This window comes from Rattus norvegicus, chromosome 1 (assembly GCF_036323735.1).
Source record: "Rattus norvegicus strain BN/NHsdMcwi chromosome 1, GRCr8, whole genome shotgun sequence".
In the NCBI taxonomy this organism is placed as follows: domain Eukaryota; kingdom Metazoa; phylum Chordata; class Mammalia; order Rodentia; family Muridae; genus Rattus; species Rattus norvegicus.
Window position 1 is genome coordinate 57,933,623 of NC_086019.1, and position 25,216 is coordinate 57,958,838.

Genomic DNA, 25,216 nt, shown 5'->3' on the forward strand with positions numbered 1-25,216 from the left:
TCTGCTATCCCAGTCTGTGAGCATACACACTGTCAGTGCTGTCTTAGCGCCAGCTGTGCGTGGGTGCGTGAGTACGTGTGGTCTGTGAACTGTGCCCTCACTCCGCCCAAGGAAACAGTGGGGACACTATAGGGACATGGAGACCTGGAGGCTAATCCAACCTTTAGAATGGTAAAGAACTTGCAACCTCCTGTGCAAACAGTGGGTTCTAATGAAGGGGGGATTCAGGATCCTCCGATCTGAACTTTCATTTCACAGCTTTATGAAGACAGTTGCTACCTTGTTGCAATTTCCCAATGAGCTCTTCTGACTGCTCTGGAGAACATTTAAGGAGGATTAAACAGAGTTACTTCTGTGTGGCTTCATCAAGGCTTAGAGGAGCCCTCTGGTCCCTTGTCTTTCTTTCCTTTCCTTCCCTTTCCTTTGAAGAGTCTAGGCAGGTGTGGAACAGAAAGCCTTTTCTCTGTGATGCCTCACCCTACCCTGACCCTGTGCTGTGTCCTAGTCTGCCAAGGGTACACTCCAATTATTCTGTGCTGTCCTCCACAGACTGGTAGGATTAAAGCCTGAGCCTGTGTCCCTGGATGCAATAGCTACTGGAACAGCTATAGGACAAAGAGCCAGCATGCTCACTAAGGTGGAAACACAAAGGCTGGGTTCCATCTCCCGGGACTGTCACAGAAGCATCGGCTCTGCCAAAATGGCCACAGATGAACCCACAAGGCAGGGAACTGAAGCGCTGTCCTGCTGGAGCCTGGGGCTTTATCAGATGCATGTCCACAGCTCTGCATCCAAGCTGAGAACACAGAGCCTGAAGGGACCTCCCCACCACACACATGTACATACCAAGTCTCCAGGAGCAAGTCTCCCTCTGTGAGGTATTCTACTGTGGCTCCCCTCTCCTCCCCAGGCCGGCCTTGATTTTCATGCATAGGCAACGCTTATGCTGCCCAGGAATCCAAAGGGAAGTCTTAGGCTGGTGATGGAGGCAGAAATTGAGAGCACAGACCTCATTTAACTTGGAGCTACTGTCTGAAATTGCATTTAGACATCATTTATCACAGAAGTAAAGCATGGCTCAAGAAACTGAGAGTCTTGTCCAAAGTCTCCAAACCAGGAAGCTGTCAGAAAACCAGCTGTGGCCAGGCCTCATGGCCCCCTCCCTGTCCCAGAGCTGAAAGTACAAATGTCTCACTTGCCTTCGGCTACCTGAGTGGAGGAGCCTGATGGCTACAAACTACCCACTAGGCTTCCTAACATCGCACCTGAAACACAGCACAGGGAGTTCACTATGGAATGTACCTTTTCTTTACAAGGAGGTCTCCCCTCCTCCCTCCCTCCCTCTCTTTCTCTCTCTTCTACTTCTCTCCACCCACACAGTCCACACACTCATACACCACACATACAGACTCATATCACACACGCTTACACACACACACACAAACACACACACACTCACATACACTCCAACACTCTCACTCACCACACACACAAACGCACACACACAAACTCACATACAACACACACATACACAAACTCACCTCTCTCTCTCTCTACACACACACACACTCACCACATACACACATATACACATACTCATTACACATACAAACTCACATACCACACACACACACCTTCACCACACACACATACACGCACTTACCACATACCCACATACACACACTCACCACACACACACAAACTCACATACCACACACACACACACGCCCTCACCATACACACATACACATACTCTCACCACACACACATACACACACACACACACTCAACACATACATGCAGGTCAGAAAGCCTCTTCATTGCTGTTTTATAAATGAACTTATATGACCCATACATAGGCAATGGTTTCCAAAACCTAGACTCGCACCAAGAGTAGTCAACCCTCCCAGATCCTGTTCTCAGAGCCTCTTGGACAGGAGCTGACTGTGGTCACTCCAGCTAAGAAGAGGCTAAATTCATTTGACTAAGCTTGGCCAGCACCCAAGCAAGGCTGGCCCAGAGGCTGGCCTGGTAAAGCACCATGCTTCCCTGCTTCCATAGCTCCAATACGGAAAGTCTTAGCACTGTGTAGACCTTTCTACCCTCATTTAGGATCCCTTCCTAGAGCCCAGGCCCAAAGCCAGGGAGAAAGGGAAACAGGGCTAGAGGAGGCTTTCCCCGACCTCAAACCTGCTTCCCACAGAGAGCCTCTGTCTCCCCTCTCCACAAGAGTCCACAGCAACCATCATGAAAGGCTAAGCATTTTCACAAAAGGGTGGAGCAGGCATTTCTTTACGGGGAAGGGTCCAGGGACACTGACGCTGAGCTCTGGGGTCTGAAGTCCTCTCTGATTTAACCCGGTAGCCTGGCGCCCCACCCCCTTCCCCATTCCCAGGCCGCCCACACCCCCTCCCCCAGTCACTGGCCCGGCTCTCAGCCTTTGGGCAGCATTTCCCTGCCGGGCTTATTTTTAAACACTATTCATGCGAGTATCCCACCGTGCACAGTGTGGGCCTCAGGCAGCTGCAAGCTTCCCTCTCGCACCAATTAAAGCCGAATTTGATGCTCCTTAGCATATGAATCAAGGCACCAGGCAGTACGTTTATTGCTTGCTCAAGCCCTTCTCAGCTCTGCAACCCCAGTCTCCGCTCCACCCCCAGCCCTGAGCCCGGGGTTGGCCCATTGCACCTGCATCTTCCTCGTGCCACGCCCCTCTGTCCAGAATGCCTAGGTCGCAGAAAATATATATAGCCTTCCCTGGGTCGAATTAGCTTTTGTGAATGCTCCAGGGCACCGGGGATCTAGACCAGTTGTAAGAAAGATATTTTTGATGAAATATCAAGATGAATGGGAAATACAGGGATTCAGCTGACTGGTGGGCAGGGCACCATCGAATTTGAATTCTAAACTAAGAAACCATTGAAGGGATTTTGAGATTTATGCGGGTCAGGAGACATGAGGAATTCTCCTAATGAATGCACTGCTCCTGTGTTTTCCATTTCCTGATTTAAAAAAAAAAAGAAAAATCTCGAGGCCAACACTGCCTATCATGATTTTAAGAGATTAAGGAAGATCTTTTCTCTGTGAATATGGATGCTGCGGGCTACTGGGAGGAAGTGGCTGGGTGTGCTCTAAAATGCAGTGACTGTATTCTCTGAGCACGCATGGCATCACAGGCTGGCAGCAAGCCCGGGGCCTTTGATATTGATCAATCCACAGGAATTAGTCAGTGGAGACAGAGGGTGCTACATGATAATTCTGAGATCCACAAACCCCCTAGCACAGGCTTTGCCTTTCTGTAAGAGGCTCAGAAACTGAAAGAGTCTGGCGGCTGTGTTATCTGAAGTCTACAGGACTTTTGGACAGTCCTTGTGTGTTTGCATGGTGTGTGTGTGCACGTGCGCATGCAAATGTGTTGTGGGTCACACACATGAATGTGTAGGTGCATGCTCCCACAGAGGACAGAGAAAGACACAGGATCTCTCCCTCTGTCGTTCTCTGCTTTATTCCCTTGGAACTGAACTGGAAGCTCACCCCCTTGGTGAGGCTGACTGGCTCTCCCAAAGCTGGGGTGCAGGCACACATAGTTGCAGTCATCTTTCTGTGTGGGAGCTGCACAACAAGCACTCTTCCCTAAGGAGCCATCTCCCCAGGCTTGTTTCACATTGTTGTACTTTTCACAAGCCAGGAGGACCTTTTAGAGACCCTGAACAGAATCTAAACTGAGCCCTTGGTTTGTCCGTGTGCTTTGATGTTTCTGCTCATTGTTTACCTGGCATCTCACCCAGCTCTGAGCCTTTTGTCCCCAGACTCTGCAGAGGTACTTAGAGTTACTGGAGAAACACTACAGGACCCTAATGGTACTAAACACCTCCCCTGTGTTAGGAGTCGGAAAGGGTGCCTTATGAACCTCCAGCCCTCCAGGTAAAATGCCCTCCAGGCAGATGAAGCAGGGGGCCCTCTCTGCCTGCTAGACCCTTCAACAGTGAAAGGAAACCAAGGACAGGACGGACCAGCTGGCCACCCGTCCCCCACACTGCTCTGACTGATACACAACCCTGATATGCTTGAACGGCAGAGTCAGCACTAATGAATGTCCACCAAGCTTCAACAGATGAGATTGGACACCCCGTGTGCCGGGACAGGGTCACTGACAGAGTCCTTCAGAAGTGTGTGTGAACTGTTCTGCTCTGCTGGGGGGGAGGGGTGGTTTAGAGAGAAATGCAGGACATCAAACCATCACTCTTTCCAGGGATAGGTTGTCCCCAGTCAGAATCAGGAGTCAGATAAATAGGTGTGGTGGGGACCCAAACAGAATGTTTTGGACAAACCTAATGAAGACATTGGCACAGCGTTGTCGGAGAGCAGTGGTTCAGCATTCTAATGTGGGGGTGGGGGTGGGGGGAGGGGCAGGGCTGTACTTGCTCTTTCCTCCTTGCTTGTCCATCAGCACTAATAAATACCTGTGTGATGGATGGATTGATGGTATTTAGTCCTCAGGGAGCAAAATCCCACAACTACTCAGGTGGAAGAAGGGAGTATTGGTTTTATCATTGCATCATCACCACCACCACCACCCCCCCCCGCATCCCCCAAAGGCTTGTTCTTCAAGCTGTCGATGCAGGAGGCAGGGTCTTGGGTAGTATGGTCAGATCAAAATCACCACAGAGCCCTTACGATGCGACTAGGGCCCAGATGATATGGGAAAGGGGGAATGGTTGGCCAAAGGAGGGCACAGGGAGGAAGCGCCCTCTGCATGCCAGCACAGGCTCCCCAGACATCAGCCAGGTGCTTCTCACCCTTAAACAAACAAATCCATAAACTGCCCAGCCTCTGACTTTTGTTGCAGCAGCCTCAGTGGGCTGAACCCATATGACGGCTTTCTATTCCACCAGAGTCTTAAAGGATCTGATTTCAAATCCCTAGTGCCCACATAGCAAGTCCAATGTGGCCAAGAACTGCCTGTACAGAGAGTCGGGAGTCAGAGACAGGAGGAGCATGAGGCTTGCTGACAACCAGCCTAATTCCAGGTTTAGGGAGAGACCCTGTCTGAAGGAGTTAAGTGGACTTCCTCCTATGGCCTGTATGGGGACATGGGTGCACACACCTCCATGCATGCACATGCAGAGGTAAGGATGAACAAAACTAATGAATAAATAAAGTTTTTAAAACAAAGAAAGGGCATAATGACTTCATGATATTAAATTAACTTTAAAAGCATAAATGTAGTGAACAGACAGCATTAGGGCCCACAGAAAAGAACTTGTGGCCAGGAAGGGTTTAGCACTCTGGGGACATTGGCCTGCGTATCCGCCTGGGTCAGCGTAGCAGCAGAAGAAGGCCATGTTCCTTCAAGCCAACTTGCCCTACTCCAAGGTCCACAGCTGGAGTAAACCCTGCCCTCTTTCCCTGGGATCCAGGACTGGAGGTGGCTTCGCCCACACTCCCTCCCTCTGGCTATGTTTGTTAAGTCACTGCCTGCTGGAGGACAAGAGAGCTTTGTTTCTTGTTGGCTTGGGAGGTCAAGGTCCACTGCAGTTTGCATGTGGCTTCTCTATGTGGGACAACTTTGCCATGAACATTTTCCCTCTGAGTAGATGCCAATCTCCCATCCCCATTTTGTGTGGGTGATGTCTGTGCCACATTATAGCAGCCAATCTGAGGTCCAGTGGCTCCTGTGAACAGCGTAGACACCAGTGACAGTCTGCTGACCCTCAGCAAAGACTCCAGGCCCTTAGGAACAAGTCGTTGCAGCAGAGCCTCTTGTCAGCTCTGGCTCAGGCATTGGTGAGGGAGCCTGTCCCAGCACCCATTAAAATTCATGCCTCAGAATGCATGTGTGTTTATATTCAAATAGTTCAGGTGGCAGGAAGTACGGCTGAGTTTATGTGGGTACAAAGCAGGAACTACATAGGTGTATGCATGCCAGTGTGTGTCAGTGTGCATATGGGAGTTAGAGGAGTAGCCGTCTTGCCCTTTTGTTCCCAGTGCTGGTGGAGAATGGCTGTGGTGTTTTTTCTAGCTCTTCTGCTGGCCATCAAAGAGAAACCAGACTCAGCATCTGTCCTCCTGCCTCTGGGCCCCTGCTTCAGTATGCTGCCGTGTGGATTTCACCATTAGGTGTGAAGCAGATTTCTCTCCTGGGAGTGAGAGAAATAAGCTGCAGAATTCATTTGGATATCTATTGGGAGTCCCGCTGCCCCCAACATGGCAGGAGCCTGAGACAGGAGAGCTGTGATTGATATCTTGGGATCCCATGCTGGAGAATTCATCCAGAAGCAGGAGGGATCCCTGACCCTTCCTGAAGTAAGGTCACATTCTCCTATGAGGGCAGCAGTGTGAGGTGAAGACAGACTTGGGGTAGAGCAATAGATGGTACACAAGCTCATCGTTATTTGGTGCTAGAAGAATCTGGAAGGTTTCAGAAAGTAGTGTCAGCAATCTGAAAACAAGCTCCGAATAAAAACGTTTATCATACGCAGCAAAAGTCCCCAAGGGTAGCCCTCTCCTAAAACCCTGGCATTTAAAAACTGTATGTATATATGTGTAGGTATGGGTGAGTGCAGCAGAAGGTCAGAGATCAACTTCCGCTGTGCATCTTTGAGTCCTGTCGACCTTGTTTTTTGTGACAAGGTTTCTCATTGACCTGAAGTTCACAGAGTTAAGTCTTGGACTGGCCAGCAACAAGTCCAGAGATCCTCCTGTCCCTTGCCTTCCTAGCGCTGATATTAGATGTGAGCACCCCTATGCCAGGTTCTCTTTTTTGGTTTTAGGGGTTGGGGGAAACAACGGCAGCGGCAGCAGGGGTGGGGTTGAGCTCAGGTTGCCATGTTTGCATGATGAGTGCTTTACTATTCATCCCTTGTCTTAGGGCTTTACTGCTGTAAACAGACACCATGACCAAGGCAACTCTTATAAGGACAACATTTATTGGGGCTGGCTTACAGGTTTGGAAGTTCAGTCCATTATTGTAAGGCTCGAAGTGAGTCTTAACTACTGGGAGACCCCTCAAGTGAGACATGAGAACGGAGTTCGATGCAAACGCAAGAGGTTTATTTTCTGGAGCGTCAGGGTCGACCTTCAATCACCCCCTTGTGTGTGGAAGACGACCTTGAATAGCTATAACCAGCAGTTTTTATGTTTTTTAGAGGTACAGGTTACATCAGCAAGGTTACAGTTTAAACTTATTGGCTAAAATATTGACCTTCAAATCTATTGGCTAGCAAGCATGTGACATGCATTCAAACTCTATCTGGGACCAGAGGGTCAGGTCATTCTATGGATTTTCAAGAATGTCCTTGCTCCTCCCAAGAACTGTGGGTAGAAAATGGAACTTGGCATAGCCTTGACCCAAGTGGGGGTGGTGGAAGCTGGTACTTGGTATAATCATGACTCGAGGTGGTGGGTGTAAAGCTGGTGAAAGCCCTTGGGGTCTCCATAACCTACTTACTTTCTACCAGGCCAAGCCTCTTAATAGCTCTTATGCTTCATTAAGAACTAGGGTCCTTTATTATCATCAAGGCAGGAACATGGCATCATCCAGGCAAGCATGATGCAGGAGGAGCTTAAAGTTTTACATCTTCATCTGAAGGCTTCTAGAAAAAGACTGGCTTCTAGGCAGCTAGGGCAAGGGTATGAAAGCCCACGCCCACAGTAACACACCTACTCCAACTAGGCCACATCTCCTAATAGTGCCACGCCCTAGGCCAAGCATAAACAAACCATCCTAGCCCTTCGGTTATCCTTTCAGCCCACACTTGGCTTCTAAACACAATCTGCTCCAAACTAGAACTCTTTATTCTGTTGTGCATGCTGCTTCCTACAATGAATGAGGTCTGCACATATATGAATGATTCCTGTGCACATAGGAATGAGGCATGTTCATGCTGTTGCCATGTGTACAAAGGCTCTAGGGGATTCTCTGATCAGAACTGTGAGTTTCTGAAAGAAGTGGTCCACGATCACGATCACGAACATAGCCTATTATAGGCCTCATTGAGTCTGACACTGCAACTCCTTGCTCCACCTTCCTCTCCAGAAAAGCACTGTGCACATGTCCCTCAGAGGTGTCTATGTGAGGCAGAATCTTCACCTCTGAGTGAGGGGCCTCTGTGGGCTCTTAGCCCTCTGAGCTGTTGGCCATGGACATACACATCCATATACAGTGGGTAGAAGGGCTTGTGTTAACCTTTTCTCCGTGACAATAGCTGTAGGCTCACGTTCACTGGAGACTCAAAGCTGTCAGGCAGCCTGGTATCAGAAGCTCCTGCTGCATACCTGGCACTTGGCTGCATTCAAGCCATCCGTCCTGCACGGAGGAAGAGGGATGTTGCTTGGCCAGGCATCTCTCTGTCCCTCCTGAGTTAGCTCAGGTTCTTCAGGTACCTTGAAGCATTGCTCCCAATGGTGGCTTATCTCACCAACACATACATGTGTTACCAGGTGGCACTCACATTCTCCAGCCACAGGACATTGTTTGTGAAGGAGCCACACAGAGCAAGAGGCTTTGGGTCGTAACATGATGTAATCTGGAAGAATAAGGTATACAAGAGCAATAGTTCTTAAAAGGGAGAGGAATGAGGCAGGTCTGGCCACAACTTCTCCATGACACCCATCATCTGGTACTGGGAGACATCTGTCACATATTCTTTAGGAGGGATGGTATATGGAGGTGGGATTTATGAGTTTCGGTGGCTCCCACCTTCCTGCTCATCCCAGCTTCCTGTCTGATTGTCTCCCAGTTGCCACTGTGTTTCCTCGACACAAAAAAATCCAGACATTTAGCTGAATGTTGTGGTTTGCATCCGAAATTTCCCATAGGTTCATGTTTGAAGACTTGGTCCCCAGCCTGTGGTGCTGTCTGGTAAGGTTATGGAATCTCTAGGAAATGGAGCCTTCTTTGCTGGAGAAAGTGGGTCACTGGGCACAGGTCTTGAAGTTTAACAGGCCAGACCACAATCCTGTTCACTCTTTGCTGATAAACTACAGTTAAGTGTGATCAGGCTGGCTCATCTCCTGCCTTTTCCACCATCAAGGTTTGTGTCTCCTCTAACTGTGAAACTAAAGTAAACCTTTCTTTCTTAAGTCACTTTTGAGTGTTTTTCTCATAGCAAGAAGAAAGGAAACTGATACATCACGCTTCCTTCCCCTCCATCCAAGCTCTGATCCTGAGGCCAGAATCCAGGGGTGCTCACTTTGGGAGAATATATTCTAAATTTGGAACAGTGCAGAGATTAGCCTGGCCCCTGTAGAAGGAAGACTTGCAAATTCCTGGAGTGTTCCATAAACACACACACGAACAACCAGAATCCAGTGTTAGAAAGCAGATTCAGAGAGGGGATCCCCCAGATCTTTGCTTGTGCCCCATGGACACCTCATTCCTCTCAAGTTGGCCTCTATCCATGGGAAGCTCCTAAAAGCCTCAGAAACAGAAAAGGGGCATTGTCCCAGACAATGTGATCTTCACCTGGGGGTGACTACTCTCCTAGTGATAGGCATGGCCTCTGTGCAGCGTGAGCTCTCTGCTCTTCTTCAAATCCTCAGTGCTGTGCTTAGCGCAAGAACACAGGGTTGCCGTTCGCTAGCAAGGCTAGAGGTCAAGATACAAAATCCCTCGGCACAGGCCAGCAATTCTCCAGGGAGCAACAAGCTGTCACTTGCTAGATACCAAAGTATAGTGTGACCGCAAACAGGGGCTGAAGGCAGGGCAGTCTTATGCGGCTCAGGGCTCTGTGCCCAGAAATAATGTCCTGGCCATGGTCCCACAGGGGACAATAGCACGCCCACAGAAAACCACAGTCCCCAAGGGGTTGCTGTCTGCCCTTAAGCCTTCTCCTGTGGGTCTAACATGGGTCAGTCTCCAGCCTGTAGATGTAGGCTACTTATTGTATGGGTGTGGGCACCCACTGCTGCTGTCATGACATGGGAACGATTTTTCAAACTTGTCCCATGGATCACTTACCACTCACCAGATTTCTGGGTCACTTATGAGTGAGTGACTTTAAATAGGAAACAGCTTCCTGTGTTGTTTGGAGGACAAAGTATTGTCCCAAGTTTAAATGAGCTATCTATTTTGACATCTCACCCATCTGGCAGAGAATGGAGTTGTGGGGTGCATTGGGGCTCACCTTCTCCCACCTTTCCCCAGCTGTGCGTTTAGGTGAAGATGGTTTGTTAAGTCTTCCTTCCACACTGGATAATGTGGGTGCTGCTCATGGGGGGGAGTGAAGTGTAATTTTGCAGGCTCCCACCTGTAGGAGCCAGGGAACAGATTTAAAGACTCAAAATAGACTGCAGTTTGCAGCATCACGGTGCACTGGCTGAAGCTGCTGTGTGCATAAGGTCCAGCTATACGCTTAAAGAGAGCACCAAATCTGAAAGGAGAATCTGTGATCGAACTTTCCCACCAACATCCATTGGCCAAAGTTCAGACCTAAACAACACACACCATGGTGGTCTGTAATCATTCTGTCGGCCCGAGACCTCAGTGTCGGCCCGAGATCTCGTTAATAAAGCTGCCTCTTGTTGTTACATCAAGATCGGCTTCTCGAGTTTCCTGGGGCACGCCGCCATCCCGAGACTGGAGTGAGAGTCTCCCCATTTTGGGGTTCTTTCACATTCACACACCTTTTATAGGAATAACGTTGGGTCATTCATTCTAGATTCAAAGTTTAGCTATGAGGAGAGAAGACCCTAATGTTTTGCCTCACCTATAGCTCTGGTTTTGTTTTCTAAACTTCATTTGATCTTTGAGATGGCCTTCAGTCACCAAATTCATCTCTTTCTTTATCTGTGGTACTAGGGATTGAACCTGGAACTTCATGTATGCCAAGCATGTTCCAAGCATGTGTTCTAGACTGAACTACACCCCCCCACACACCCTTTAACTCTTTATTCTGAGACAGGGTCTCATTAAGTTACCCAAGTTGGCTGTGAACTTGACTATACTCTTGTCTTGTCTTCCCATGTAGCTGGACGACAGAGACATTCCACAAAACCCAGATAAATCCATTTTGAAATACCAAGTACACTGAATCTCAGAAATTGTGGGAAGAATGACTCCAGAGTCTATTTGCAGAGACAAGTGTGAAGGAAGAGAGGAAGTGTAATGTTAAGGCAGAAAAGGAAAGAAAAAAAAAATCTGGATTTGGGCCTCAGGTGATCTGGATTCCAGGAGGAGGAATGTCAAACCCAGAAGCACCTGCTGCTGTCCTGTGACAGAAGGGGAGGTGCCACCAAAGCTTCCCAAGAGTAACTCCAAACACAGCTTTACAAGTTACTATGAACTGAGCCTTCAGACCATGGTTTAAAGTGATAGTCTCAGAAGAATAGAAGCCATTATGTTGATGTTGACAATTGTCTTCTTAACTGAGGTGGGGTGGGGCTGTGTGGCGGGGGCTCAGAAGAGTAAAAACACACAGAAGAGGCAAGAAAAACATGACCTGTTCTGAATAGGTGTGGCTCAGTGGCAAAGTGCTTAACTAACTGGGTGAGTCCCTGGGTTCAATGCCCAATACCACACGAAAGAGCGAGCAAGCGAGAGAGAGAGAGAGAGAGAGAGAGAGAGAGAGAGAGAGAGAGAGAGAGAGAGAGAAGAAAGCAAGAGGGGAAAGGGAGAGAAACTGAGAGGGGAAGGGGTGGTGGAAGAGGGAGAAGGAGTACAAAGGGAAGCAGAAGAGGACAAAGGGAGGAGGCTAAAATCAGGAAAGGAAAGGAACAAAGAGGGTGTGAACCACCAGAAACAAAGATCCTCACTTCACAGTAAGAGTCCTGGCAACGGAGCAGTTCGATTTTTCAACCCTGCAAAGACAGGCATCAGCATAAAGGGCTGGCACAACAGTTTGGTACAAAGCAGTGTTTCCTGTGCTCCTAACTCTACTTCCCTGGCCCCTGAGTTCTTCACTGAGCATTTCAGGGAGGGACTAGATACCAGGTAGACTGCACCTCCTGGAAATTTCCAGGTTTGGAATGTAAAGCCTTATTTGTTGTAATTTCAGAGACTGGAGACTCCCTCCCTTTCTGACTCCTGATGTTCAGCAGACCTCTGGTAACTTTTCAGCCTAGGCTGAACTGAGAGCACCAGGACAGGACCCGTGCCGGCTGGGGAAGGCAGAGGCCTGGTGTCTCCTGCTTATTTGTGATACTGATAACCATCAATGTGCCTCATTTTGAGAGTGGACCATAATGTTTTTTTTATTTATTTTTAGTATAAACACAACAAGGCTAACCCAGCAGGCAGGTAGGTGAAGGGAAGAAAAGATGTCTTAGGATGATGAAAACACAGGCATAACAAGAAACTGAGCCTTGGGTTTAACCCTAGTGGTAGGCAAAGAAAACACTATATAGAGAAACAAGGAACAGAAAGTCCTCAAATTGCATACCTTGCCTCATGCTGTTCACAAGTCAGAGCAGAAGAAATGGTTCTGTCAATTAAACACAAATTGTCAATTATATATAAATAAATAAATACTTATGAAGCCTTCCTCTAAAGTCCCCTTAACTTCAGTCATAAGTTCAGATGAGCACAAGGAACACACGTTCCCCCCTCCTCCTCCTCCTCTTCCTCTCCTCCTCCTTCTTCTCTCTCTATCTCTCACTCAATTTACTTATTTTATGTATGTGAGTACACTGTCTCTCTCTTCAGACACACCAGAAGAGGGCATTGGATCCCATTACAGATGGTTGTGAGCCACCACATGGTTATTGGGATTTGAACCCAGGACCTCTGGAAGAGCAGTCAGTGCTCTTAACCACTGAGCCATCTCTCCAGCTCATGTTTCCCTTTTTCTTTTTTTTTTTATTGGACATTTTAAAATTTTCATTTCAAATGTTATCCCCTTTCCCAGTTTCCCATCCATAAACCCCCTATCCTATCACACCTTCCCCTGCTTCTATGAAGGTGTTCCCCCTCCCTCCCACCCTCCCACCCTCCCACCCCTTCTCTTGTCCCTGCCCTGACATTCTCCTACACTGGGGCATCAAGCCTTGGCAGGACCAACGGCTATATAAGAAGCTATATGTGCAGCTGGAGCCATAGGTTTGTCCATGTGTATACTTTGGATGGTGGTTTAATCCCTGGGATCTCTGGTTGGTTGGTATTATTCTTATGGGGTTGCAAACCCCATTCAGCTCCTTCAATTCTATCTCTAACTCCTCCATTGAGGACCCCATTCTCAGTTCAATGGTTGGCTGTGAGCATCTGCCTCTGTATTTGTCATGCTCTGGTACAGCCTATCAGGAGACAACTAGATCAGGCTCCTGTCAGCATGCACTTCTTGGTATCGGCGATATTGTCTGGGTTTGGTTGGCTGTATGTATATGGGCTGGATCCCCAGGAGGGGCAGGCTCTGAATGGCCATTCCTTCTGTCTCTGCTCCAAACTTTGTCTCCATATCTCCTCCTATGAATATTTTTGTTCCCCCTTCTAAGAAGGATCGAAGCATCTGCACTTTGGTCATCCTTCTTCTTGAGCGTCATGTGGTCTGTGGATTGTATCTTGGGTAATCTGAGCTTTTGGGCTAATTTCCACTTATCAGTGAGAGTATACCATGTGTATTTTTTTGTGATTGGGTTACCTCACTCAGGATGATATTTTCTAGTTCAATCCATTTGCCTATGAATTTCATGAGGTCATTGTTTTTGATAGCTGAGTAATATTCCATTGTGTAGATGTACTACATTTTCTGTATCCATTCCTCTGTTGAGGGACATCTGGGTTCTTTCCAGCTTCTGGCTATTATAAATAAGGCTGCTATGAACCTAGTGGAGCATGGGTCTTTGTTATATGTTGGAGCATCTTTTAGGTATATGCCCAGGAGTGATATAGCTGAGTCTTTTTTCTTAAAAGTGTAAATTATCTTGGTTTAGGGTTAGAAGAAATAATACTTTTTAGAGTGTCTACACTACCCAGTACAAAACCACCATCATAGTCAATGCATTTTCTATTGAATTTCAAATAATATTTTTATAGAAATATTAAGTCATAAAATTCATAGGGGACCATTTTTTTAGAAGTTCAATAGATAAAGTGCTTAAACCCAAAAGAATAAAATTGGATAGCAATACTGTGCTTAAGGATATATTACAAAATTATAATAATACAAATAGCTTGAGAGTGATATTAAGACGGACAGATCAAACAAACAGAATAGAATCCCTAAATATCAAATACACAAGTTCATTAGCTTTTAAGAACTTTTCTCATCTTCGATTGTCTTTAAATAAATTAATTAATTTATATTTTTTCCTTCCTTTCTCTTTCTTGAGACAGTCAAGGAAGAGAAAGGGCAGTAAAGTCAGAGCGAGGAGTCAGGTCTTCGGAGAAGATCCCTAGCTTAGCAGACATCCAGAAGAACTGCATTGTGGGAAAGTGTCCACAGCTGCTAGCAACCACAACCTCCTTTGCTGGGGTAGAGAGCTGGGAGCAGAGGGCAGACGCAGACCCGGGAAGAAGCTGCTTTTTCCAAACCTTGGCTGCCAGGAGTGACCACAGACCACATTCTTGCCGTGACATGTGTGAACACTGTACAGCCTGTCCTCGTGGGCTAGGTGAAGCACGTGGGGTTGGCATGTCCTTCCTTTCCAGCTACTGGACAACAGTCCTCTGTGACTCTCAAGGAACAGAAAGCCCGGCCGCTGGAAATAGCAGAGCTCGCCTGGGCTCATCACTGGTGTGCAGACTTTGCAGCTGCTCTTTCAGTCTTGATGGTGTTGGATCCTTTAGTATACAGCCACAGCCTTCTGCCGTACAGATAAAGCAAGATCATGTGCCTTTCAGAATCATCCCTTAACCCCAGGGAAAGGCCACTAGGAGAATGTCTGTGGGTGGAAGAAGAGCCCTATCTCTCCACTCTTAGCCTCCTTTCGCTATAACCAGGATTACATTCTTCCCTGAGTTTTGTCCCAGAACCATGCGGAAAAACTGGGCGTGGCCAAACATGCACATGCAGAGACAGGAGAATCCCTGGGGCTTGCTGGCTGCCCCCCTCATCTCTGTGTTCAGTGATAGAATCAGACAGATAAAGCCAGACACCTGATATCCTCTTGTGGAGATACATATGCAACACACATACATACCAGGCATACACCTACACACACACACACACACACACACACACACACACACACACACACACGTGCACCCACCCACATACATACAAAAGGAGATGTCTGAAACAACTCACCATGGGTCCTGAGGGGTGAAGCAAGTAATACCATTAAGAAAACATTAGCAGAGGCACACGTGGGGTGTGATTCACCTCATGCTGCTGTGCTCTGTGTTGACAGAGGGCCACACACAAATGGCACTCCCAACGGGATGGGGTCTCTGGACCAAACACAGGCAGGAGGCAGAAATAATAGCTTTTAATTTTTCTAATTTTTTCCCACTTCCCTATTGTTTGGGGCTTTCATTTTAATAAGACTGTATTTACTTTGCAGACATGAGGAAAAGCAATAAAGTGAGTTTTTTTTAATGTAACATTGTCTTCAAATGAGTTTTAAAATTGCTATTGTTCCTTGTAATAAGATACCACTCCAATTCTGGCCTGTTTACCTACTCAGTCCCCATCTTCAGGGTTATCACCCAGTTAACACAATTCTTTCCTCCTTCCCTCCTCTCCCTCCCTTATCCATCTCAACCTTCAAAGCATGGACTATGAAGGACATTTTGGCAAAGGAGTCCTTTTATTTTGACAGAGGGTTGTGTTTCTATTCACACGAAAACATTCTGAAAAGCCAACGCAGATTTCTCTCTCCGGTGCACTTGTCTATGAATCATTTTTACTCTGGCGGAATAAACTGATGAAACCATTTAAGTGAGTTCTCTGCAATCCTTGTGACCTGTACACCGTGTCCGCGACTTTGAAAGACGTGTGCTTAAATGAACGACAGTGAGAGAGGCATCAGCTAAGATGGCGGGTCCAGGAACACTGACAGCCCTTGCCTCAGCAGGCAGTGTTGCTGGCAACTGTCCCCAAATGGCTGGCTTGGTCCCCCTCTCCACAAATCCATCTGCTGAGAGGAGCATCTGCTCCAAGCAGCAGCCCCAAGGCCTCACCCGTCAGATGGAGGTTCCATGTTTCCTATTTCTAACAGAAAGAGCCTTTGGCTTTTCTTCGATTCTGAGAAATGAGCTAGCCATTAAGGACAGAACGTTCTTTTTAAAATTTATTTTTGATTTTACACACACACACACACACACACACACTCTGAGTGGGCGTACATGCTTGTGAGTGCAGGTACCCTTGGAATCCAGAAGAGGGCACTACATTTCCTAGCACTGGAGTGACAGGCAGTAGTAAACTACCTGACAAGGTTGCTAGGAACTGAACTACATCTCTAAGTCCCAGGCTGCTTAAATGGCTCAGTCAGTAAGACCTTGCCTCACCAGCTTGAAAGCCCGACTTTGTACCTCCAACACCTATGTAAAACCTGAGTACTGTAGCGCATGTCTGCAAACCCATTTGCGGGCAAGTTAGAGACAGGAGGATTCCCATAGCTTGCTGTCCTGCTGTCCTAGCAGCTTAATTAGTAAGTGCAAGACTCAGTCAGGGTAAGTACTGACTTTAAAAATAAGGCGGAAAATGTGAGGGGGAGACAAACATGGTCCCCTGACTGATAATCCTGACTGCAGGATTATTGTGTGCACACGAACACACACACATGCACGTACACGACAACAGGACGATTTGTTCTTAGGTTTGAGCCTGAAAGATCCCACGCAGAGAGACCCTTACTCAAGTCTTGGGAAATCGCGGACCCCAGACACAGAGAGACCATTTTGGATGTAATAAGCAAAGGCGAGGTTTATTACGGAGACCTATTACAGAGATCTCCGGGCCGACACATATCCCGCGCAGGAGACAGAGGTGTCGGCCCCGAGAGGCTGGGAAAAAGAGTATTTAAAGGCAGAGGCTGTGAGCACCAGGGGATGGGGGATGTCAAAGGGGAATGCACCACAAGTTACAGGATTGTTTTATGGCTCCAGGAGATAAGGGGACGCCAGAAGGTTTTATGGCCCCCTGGTTCCTGGAACAGAGCTACTAAATCAGGAGAAGGGTAGGGTCTTCAGGTCCTCATTATTTTTAAACGTTTGTCAAAACTGATGGAGCATTTGTATTTGAAACACCTCTGGTTAGGCTTGGGCTGTCCGGTTTCCTGGAATGCTCTCTGTAGGACACAATGGCTGAAAAGCACAAGTAGGGGCTTATCAGGGTCTGGAGGACATCTGGTTAAAGTATGACTCTGAGTAAGCTGGGGGGATGTCTTTGGATGGTTTATGGCTCAGTCCTCGATAGCCTGAGCTGGTTCTTGTATTCCTTTTCTTTATCTTTATGGCCTGCTATTCCTGGCGGCAGGGCTTAGCCCTGAGTTTGTGGCTTTTGGGGCTAACTCTTTTAATTTTATATTTTTAAACCTAGAATTCGTATAATTTTCTTTTCATTCCCGTCTTCTCCTACTAAATAATTCTAATCTTAGAATTTTGATATCAAGTCTCGTATTTGGTCTCACCAGTTGTCCTAACTGACTGGTACTGTTGTCTCACAACATCAACCGCACAGCACCCACTCGATTTTTAACAAAAGTAATTAACCTGTTTGTCACGCAGGAGCCAAAAACTAAAACCAAGAAAATTATTAATAATGGCCCACCTGTAGCAGAGAGTAGGGTAGTCATCCAGGGAGATCTACTAAACTAGCTCTCGAACTATCTCTGATGTGTTTTTCTGTCTGTCTTTTGTCTAACCTTTTTCTAAGTTTATTTATGGAGTCTTTAATTACTCCTGAATGGTCTGTATAGAAGCAACATTTTTCTTTTAGTATAGCACACAGACTCTTTCTTTAAGGAATATCAGGTCTAATCTTTTTTTATTTTGAAGGACTACCTCTGAGAGGGAGGTTAGGTATTCTTGGAGGTCAGCTAAAAAGTCTTTTACTCTTTTTATATCTGAGTCAATGGCAGTTCTGAATTCTCTATAAGCCTTGTATTGTAGGGCAACAGCAGATGTCCTTGTGCTGCCCTTGTAGCACCTAGATAGCCCTAGCCCTAAGTAATTCTCAACTCTTTTTTTTTTGTCTCTTACTAAGTCTTTAGCATCAGGATTTCAATCTGGACACTATCTGAACCTATACACCAAGGTCATGACTGTCTTTCAGAACTTCTAAACTTATATAGGTTGTGATCCCTGAGGCACAGTCCCAAGAAGTGTTAGGAGTACTAACATATGTAATGTTACATCATTTGTAATAGAAATCAAGCCTATCCCCACACCTATCTCGATGGAACCCAGGACAAACATGACTGAATTTCTCTCTAGGTCCCAGCTCTCAGCCCTAACAGCTAGTACACGGCTGGTGAGGGCTGAGAATTGACGGCTGTCAGGGTGGTCAGCAGCACCAGGTATGGTCCTTTCCAGCGAGGATCGAGTGTCTGGGCTCAGTGTAGCTGCTTCCGACCTGGAACTGATGGGATGTCTCAGGGGTCTCCGGGGCATAGGCTGCTGTCAGCTGTGAGCAGATTTCTTTCTGTATCACCTGTAGGTCTTTTAGCCTGGCACACAAATCATTATTACTATGACATGTTGGTTCAGTAACATCATCTAATACAGTCAGGGGAGCTGAGGCCCCATATAAGATCTCAAAGGGGGTAAGGCTGAATCTGGAAGGGGTATTTCTTGCTCTGAAGAGAGCAAGAGGGAAGGAGTGTCACCCAGTCTGTGCCAGTCTCCATGGTCAATTTGTTTAGGGTCTCTTTTAGAGTTCTGTTTATTTACTCTACCTGTCTTGAACTTTGAGGTCTGTAAATATAATGTAATTTCCAATCGACCTCTAAATATTTGGCCACACCCTGGCTTACCTTGGCAACGAAAGTAGGACCGTTGTCTGACCAGATTACCTTGGGCATTCCAGACCTGGGGAAGATTTCTTTCAGTATCTTCTTGATGATTGTAGAGGCCGTCTCTCGTTTGGTGAGGAAAGCTTCTATCTATTCTTGAAAAAGTATCTACAAGCACTAGGAGATACTTGTGATTATATTTTTTTGGTTTTATCTCAGTGAAGTTCACTTCGACTTTTCACTAAACTCTCTAGGTCTCTTTGCCCTGTTTGTTTGTTAAGCATTTATTTATTGACATATCTTATACTTTTTACTGTCTCTCTTGGCTAAAATCTTAAAGTCTATTATATATATTTTAACTATTTGGACAAACTTCTTATCTCTTAAATGAGTCTATTTTTTAATTTGGCAAAGTGAGTCTTTTGTTTGTTCTTTGGGGAGTATAGCTTCCCCTCAAGTGTGCCATTGTCCTTTATCTTTTAAGCAATTTGGGCCTTTTCTAAGTGAGGCCATCCCTTAGTCTAATCCTAGTTCTCAGTGGCTGTCTCTTGCAGGCCTGTAACCAGGATAGGCTCCTGTATAGCCATTTCCCGAGCCACTTTATCTGTTTTGTCACTGCCCCATGTCACTGAATCTCTTCCCTCCTGTTTTCCTGGGCAATGAATAGTACTCACAGTTGTTGGCTTCATCCGGGCATCTAAGAGATGGCAAAGGCATCTGTGGCGCTGATGTGCTGGGGGGGGTAGAGGTTCAGCCATTCTAGATGACATTGTGTTGTCCACCATGGCAGCACCCACTTGTCTCTGACCTTCATTCATGAAGAGAACTGTTCCCATCTGTGGACAAGGTCCTCGGCTTTCAGCAGGGGTCAATCAGCCAGTCGCAGAGGTCTTTCCTCCACCCATGTGCTTCTGTCAGTGTTTGACACTCGTGCTGTGGTGGCTCCAGGTCCGGATTGGGCAGCAAGGTGACCAGATTGTCCCCAACCGGTGGAGAATCTAGTCCATGGCAGCTGACCAGTGGTCCCATCTTTGGACACTCTATCAGCCACTCTATCACAGTTTAAGTCCTGGATTGGGTGATAATTGTTAGTGCCCGGCTGGCAGGAACGGTGTGTTTCAGGCAGAAAAGCACTAAGCCATTCAACTCCCAGCATCAGTTACTGGTGTACTGAGACATGTCTTAAGCTCCACATACACAGTCTATAGATATGTATACACATGGCCTCATCCAGCCATTTCAGCCCACGCAAGCCAATTTGGAGAGCAATTTTCTCATGAGCAAGGGATGGGGGCAGTCAGGGATGACTATGAACTAGTGGGTTATCCGGCCCACGCCAAGGTCCACTGTTCTTCGGGCAGTCCATAAGTATTGTTCGTTGTCAGTAGCTCCTTGTACTCAAGGTCTTTGGATATTGGCCCACAGGGGGGCATAGGAGCACAGAGCATTGGGTCCCTGTATCCACAAAACAACTGGGCGGGCTTCCCTTCTATCTCTGTGTATAGCCAGCACCAAGAGGCTCTCCAGTGTCCCCTCTTGTTCTTTCTGGGGCAGTCCCTGACCCAATATCCTTTTTCTTCGTATTAGGCACACTGATCTTTAGTCAGGAATTCTCTTCTGTTGCCAGGTACTATCTTCCTAGGTTCCCTAACTACTGTGGCCAGTATATGTTCCTCTCTCGTCTTTTATCTCTCTAACTTCTTCTTCTTTTTGTCTCTTTTTTTTTTTTTAGCTTTCTGTTTTTTTTACCTCTTTCTCTGTAACTTGTACTAACTCTCAGCAACTTAACTTAACCCTTTAAATTTTTGTAACTTTTTCTTCATATCCTTTCTTTATCTTAGCCAGATTGGTGGGGCATTTTTTAGCCCCTCAGAGACCCACCCTTGGAGCCTGGCGGCAGACCTGGCACTCCCTACCTTTAGGCGTCTGAAAAGAGCAGGCAGAAGTGAGGGCCTTCCATCCATCTCTGGAACACTTTTTCTGGCCTCTAGTAGGATTTTGTCTTTCCTCGGTGGTAAAGAAGACCTGTAACAGTTACTAACAAGCATCTCAAATGGGATGGTGAGAAAACAAGAGAATCTTGAGAATAGAGGTCCACTGAAGAGGGCAAATAGCATTTAGTCACACAGCTAAGCCAGGAGGCTTTCTTGGGACAAAAAGACCTTGTGTCTGTGAAACAGAAAAGTGAGCAGAGGGGCAGTCTATCTGTTACCGGTTGTCTCTCTGGACTTAGATTTTCTCTTAAGGAGTACCTTCCTTTAGTGCCAGCTCAGTGGCTTTATCACTCAAGAGACCCATCCTCTAAATGGCACTAGGCTTTCAGTAACAACTAATAATAAAAGGATGGAGAGACGATAGAACCTGAGTGTTAGATACTAAGCAGCTGACAAAAGAATTGTAACCAGTTCACCTGGGGCTTCTTGTCTCTTATATCTAATAAAGAGATTGTTAATACTATAGTACCAACCTTTAATAAAAAAACTATAGCTCTCTCCATGTCTCTGAATATCAGGACTGTAGTAGTAGTCCTTTACCAAACTGTCTCAGTGGGCTAAGGGCCCATGGAAACGAAAACATTAATCCTGACCTCGGCCACAGCCAAAGCCTGAATTCTAAATTCAAACTGGCAAAACAAAACAAAGTTCTTTACAGTTTGTTGTAGATTCTTTGAAACTATTTTAGGGGCTTCTCTGCCCCCCAACCTGGGACATTTCTACCACAGGGGCAGGAACTGGCTGCTGTGGGGATAGGATCAAAGGCATTCTCCATGCTAATGATGACCAGTGAGAAAAGTAATTTAATGTTGGAGACTGACTCCTCTCTTGGAATAGGGCCAGCAGATAAGGCAGGCTCCCTAAAGAACTTTTCTTAATGAGCACTCTCTTTCTGTGAGCAAGAGTTGAAGGTCTGGCCACTAAAAGCAGAAATTCTTTTCTTGTTCTTGTTTTCTTTAGAGTCCTCTCCCACCTCACTCTCAGCCTTTTTAGATTATTCTTTATGTAGCATTTTTAACACAGCCTGTCCCTTTTTTATAGCCTGTTGACAGCATTTCTGATCTTTTAGGCAGCTATGTACTAAGTGTCATACCGGCTGAAACTCTACCTTTAAGATTCTTTGTTTCTAAGCAAAATTTAAATCCTTTTCTAGCTTATCTCAGCTGTCCACCATGAGATTCCCAGAGATCGCAAACCAAGGTGTAGTAATTCACTAAGAAATCTTTTTATAGTGTTTCTTTTTACCTTAAGCCTTTTTCTTTTAAACAGCTCCTGAAGAGCCAGAAAAATTGGGAGAGACTTGAGAAGTCCCCATGCTCGCTGCAGCAGCTCCGCAGCTAATTTCGCTCCCCCCTACTGTGTGTTTCAAGCACAAGCACAGATAAAACACTATGTTTTAAAAACTTAACATTGGCTATCAACCAACACACCGCCACTAGAGCGGGGTCCATAAAATTAAGTTTCTTACTCACTACACTTGTTTTATACCGGAGGCCTAATCTGGGGAACTTTTTTATTTACGAGCAGTTTTGTCCTCAAGGTTTTTGTTAATGTCTGTTTACACAACTGTTAACAGCAGCTAGGCTGATCAAGGGGAGTAAAGGGTGGCGCCTCTCTCCTTGGAGAGGAGGCTCAAGAGAGAAAGACAAAACTCCCTGGCAGAAAACAATTTTTCTCAAACAAATTATTTTTAACTCTTAACTTAAGCACCAAGAGGACCAAGTAAAACTCTTTGACGAACAAAGCAAACAGTTTCATGATTTCAAACACAGTCATCAGTCCAAGATTTTAAACACAGTCGTCAGTCCAAATTCGAACACAGTCGTCAGTCCAAAATTCAAAAACGAAACAAAAGCCAAAAAGACACTCGACAATACCACAGAAAACAAGCCAGACAAACAATATCAAGACAAAGCATCTTATAACCAACTTTCACAGATGCCTGGTACCTTCAGTACGTGGCCCAAACTGCAGCTTAACCTTAGCTGCTTTTGGGATGAGATGGACCATCTGATTCCACCTCCCAACAGGATTCCAGAGTGTCCTCTTGTCCTAACGACTAAGCACACTTGTCCGTGCCTATATTTAAATAGGCAGCCGAACTCGACCTCTGACGGAGTGGGATTCTTCGTCCACTTCCGCCTAGGTAAAAGGAGCATTCCATCTCCTTTGTTCCAGAAAACCAGAGTCAGGTCCTCCTGACTGTCCATAGCCGGGCTCTCCCGACTGTTCTCCGCCCGTGGAACGTCTTCCAGGGGCTGCAGCCTTGCGGGCCCGGGGCGTCCCCCCTTCCGCAGCCAGGGGGTCCTCACGGACCACAAAGGCAGCTGCACTGAGTGGGGATACACATCCACTCTCCTACAGGGCAGGAATACACATCCACCCTCTTACCACAGGGCAGGAATACCCATCTGCCCTCTTACCACAGGGCAGGAATACCCATCTGCCCTCTTACCACAGACCAGTACTAAGACACACATATATACACACACGGCGGAACCAAAACAGAGACAGACACAGACTGACAAATGCGGCGCCGCTCACACAGAAACACTCAGACAAACATCCAACTCACCTCCAAGGGGTCTTCGGAGTCTGGGGTAGTCGCGCAGATCCCGGACGAGCCCCCATAAATATGAAAGATCCCACGCAGAGAGACCCTTACTCAAGTCTTGGGAAATCGCGGACCCCAGACACAGAGAGACCATTTTGGATGTAATAAGCAAAGGCGAGGTTTATTACGGAGACCTATTACAGAGATCTCCGGGCCGACACATATCCCGCGCAGGAGACAGAGGTGTCGGCCCCGAGAGGCTGGGAAAAAGAGTATTTAAAGGCAGAGGCTGTGAGCACCAGGGGATGGGGGATGTCAAAGGGGAATGCACCACAAGTTACAGGATTGTTTTATGGCTCCAGGAGATAAGGGGACGCCAGAAGGTTTTATGGCCCCCTGGTTCCTGGAACAGAGCTACTAAATCAGGAGAAGGGTAGGGTCTTCAGGTCCTCATTATTTTTAAACGTTTGTCAAAACTGATGGAGCATTTGTATTTGAAACACCTCTGGTTAGGCTTGGGCTGTCCGGTTTCCTGGAATGCTCTCTGTAGGACACAATGGCTGAAAAGCACAAGTAGGGGCTTATCAGGGTCTGGAGGACATCTGGTTAAAGTATGACTCTGAGTAAGCTGGGGGGATGTCTTTGGATGGTTTATGGCTCAGTCCTCGATAGCCTGAGCTGGTTCTTGTATTCCTTTTCTTTATCTTTATGGCCTGCTATTCCTGGCGGCAGGGCTTAGCCCTGAGTTTGTGGCTTTTGGGGCTAACTCTTTTAATTTTATATTTTTAAACCTAGAATTCGTATAATTTTCTTTTCAAGCCAAGATGGCTGCATATTTCTCCCATCCCCTATCTCTGACAGGTGGGTCAAGCTCTCTGCATGCTGTCAAGGCACAGAGCCTTCTCAGGATCCTTGGTCTACCTTGATCAGCCTGTGACTGTGCCCATCTCAGGTGATCCAGGGAGTAGGCAACTCTCTCACAAGTCTCAGCTGCCAGGCAGCTATGATTTAATCTGAGGCTCACCACAAAACCACAAGAGAATTGAGATGTGGGTCGATGACGTGGCTGCCTGCGTCACATGGCCAGGTACACTAGTTGAGATCCGCACACACTGTCCTCTCTGGAAAATGGCTAGCTGTTCAGTTCCACAATACTCCAGAGCATAGGTCACCTTGGGGGAGACAGGAGGTAAAGCACATTCCATGGCAGATGAGCCACTAGCCAGATACTGCCTGAAATCCGTCAGGAATGTCTGCAATGCCTCCGGGCAGAAATAAAAAAAAAAAAGGCCTCCCAGGCAAAGCCACAGGGCAGAGGAAGGAAGAAGCTTGTGAACTGAGGGTAGGGTAAACCCTGGGGAGCAGAAGTGAGAGGGAGCATGTGGGAGTGGAGAGAACTGCTGAAGAACCGGTGGTTTGGATATTAGAAGAGCTTGCCCACACTGGGAAGCCTAGCAGTGTGTCTGAGACACTCACTCCCCATCTTGTCCCCACGCTCAGCACCCACAGCAACCAGAATCCTCTGCTGTTCTGAGGCTAAAGGAGAAGCCTGCTGGGCCCTGGCCTAAGATAGCCACATTCAGGAGTCTGTGTGCCCTGTATGCAGGAGAGGTGTTGCCTGAATTCGCCCTTTCTGCTCCTCCCCCTGCTACGAGGGATCCCAGCAGGGTCTAAGCCCCATGCCTCCCGGTTCTGGACTACCCTCCCACTGTCTCTACCTTACCTTGGATCACAGTCCAGCCCATACTCTGTCCTTGAGATATGTTGGGTTCCAAAAACAGCTACTGGACTCTGCACTTTGCCCAGAACCTCTGAGTCCTAGCATTGAAAGACG

General features: G+C 46.9%; 1 long non-coding RNA gene and 1 other non-coding gene across 2 annotated transcripts; one reads left to right on the forward strand and one right to left on the reverse strand.

The window, feature by feature from the left end:
• The first annotated feature begins 9,186 nt into the window (after positions 1–9,186).
• Positions 9,187–9,290, forward strand: Rnu6-395 (RNA, U6 small nuclear 395). The gene has a single exon (XR_005499988.1). It is a non-coding gene; the product is annotated as a U6 spliceosomal RNA (small nuclear RNA).
• Positions 9,291–16,778: 7,488 nt separating this feature from the next.
• LOC134482820 (uncharacterized) lies at positions 16,779–23,397 on the reverse strand. Its single transcript, XR_010059400.1, has 2 exons — positions 21,302–23,397; positions 16,779–18,549 (listed from the first exon to the last, which is right to left on the reverse strand). It is a non-coding gene; the product is annotated as an uncharacterized LOC134482820 (long non-coding RNA).
• Positions 23,398–25,216: the final 1,819 nt, after the last annotated feature.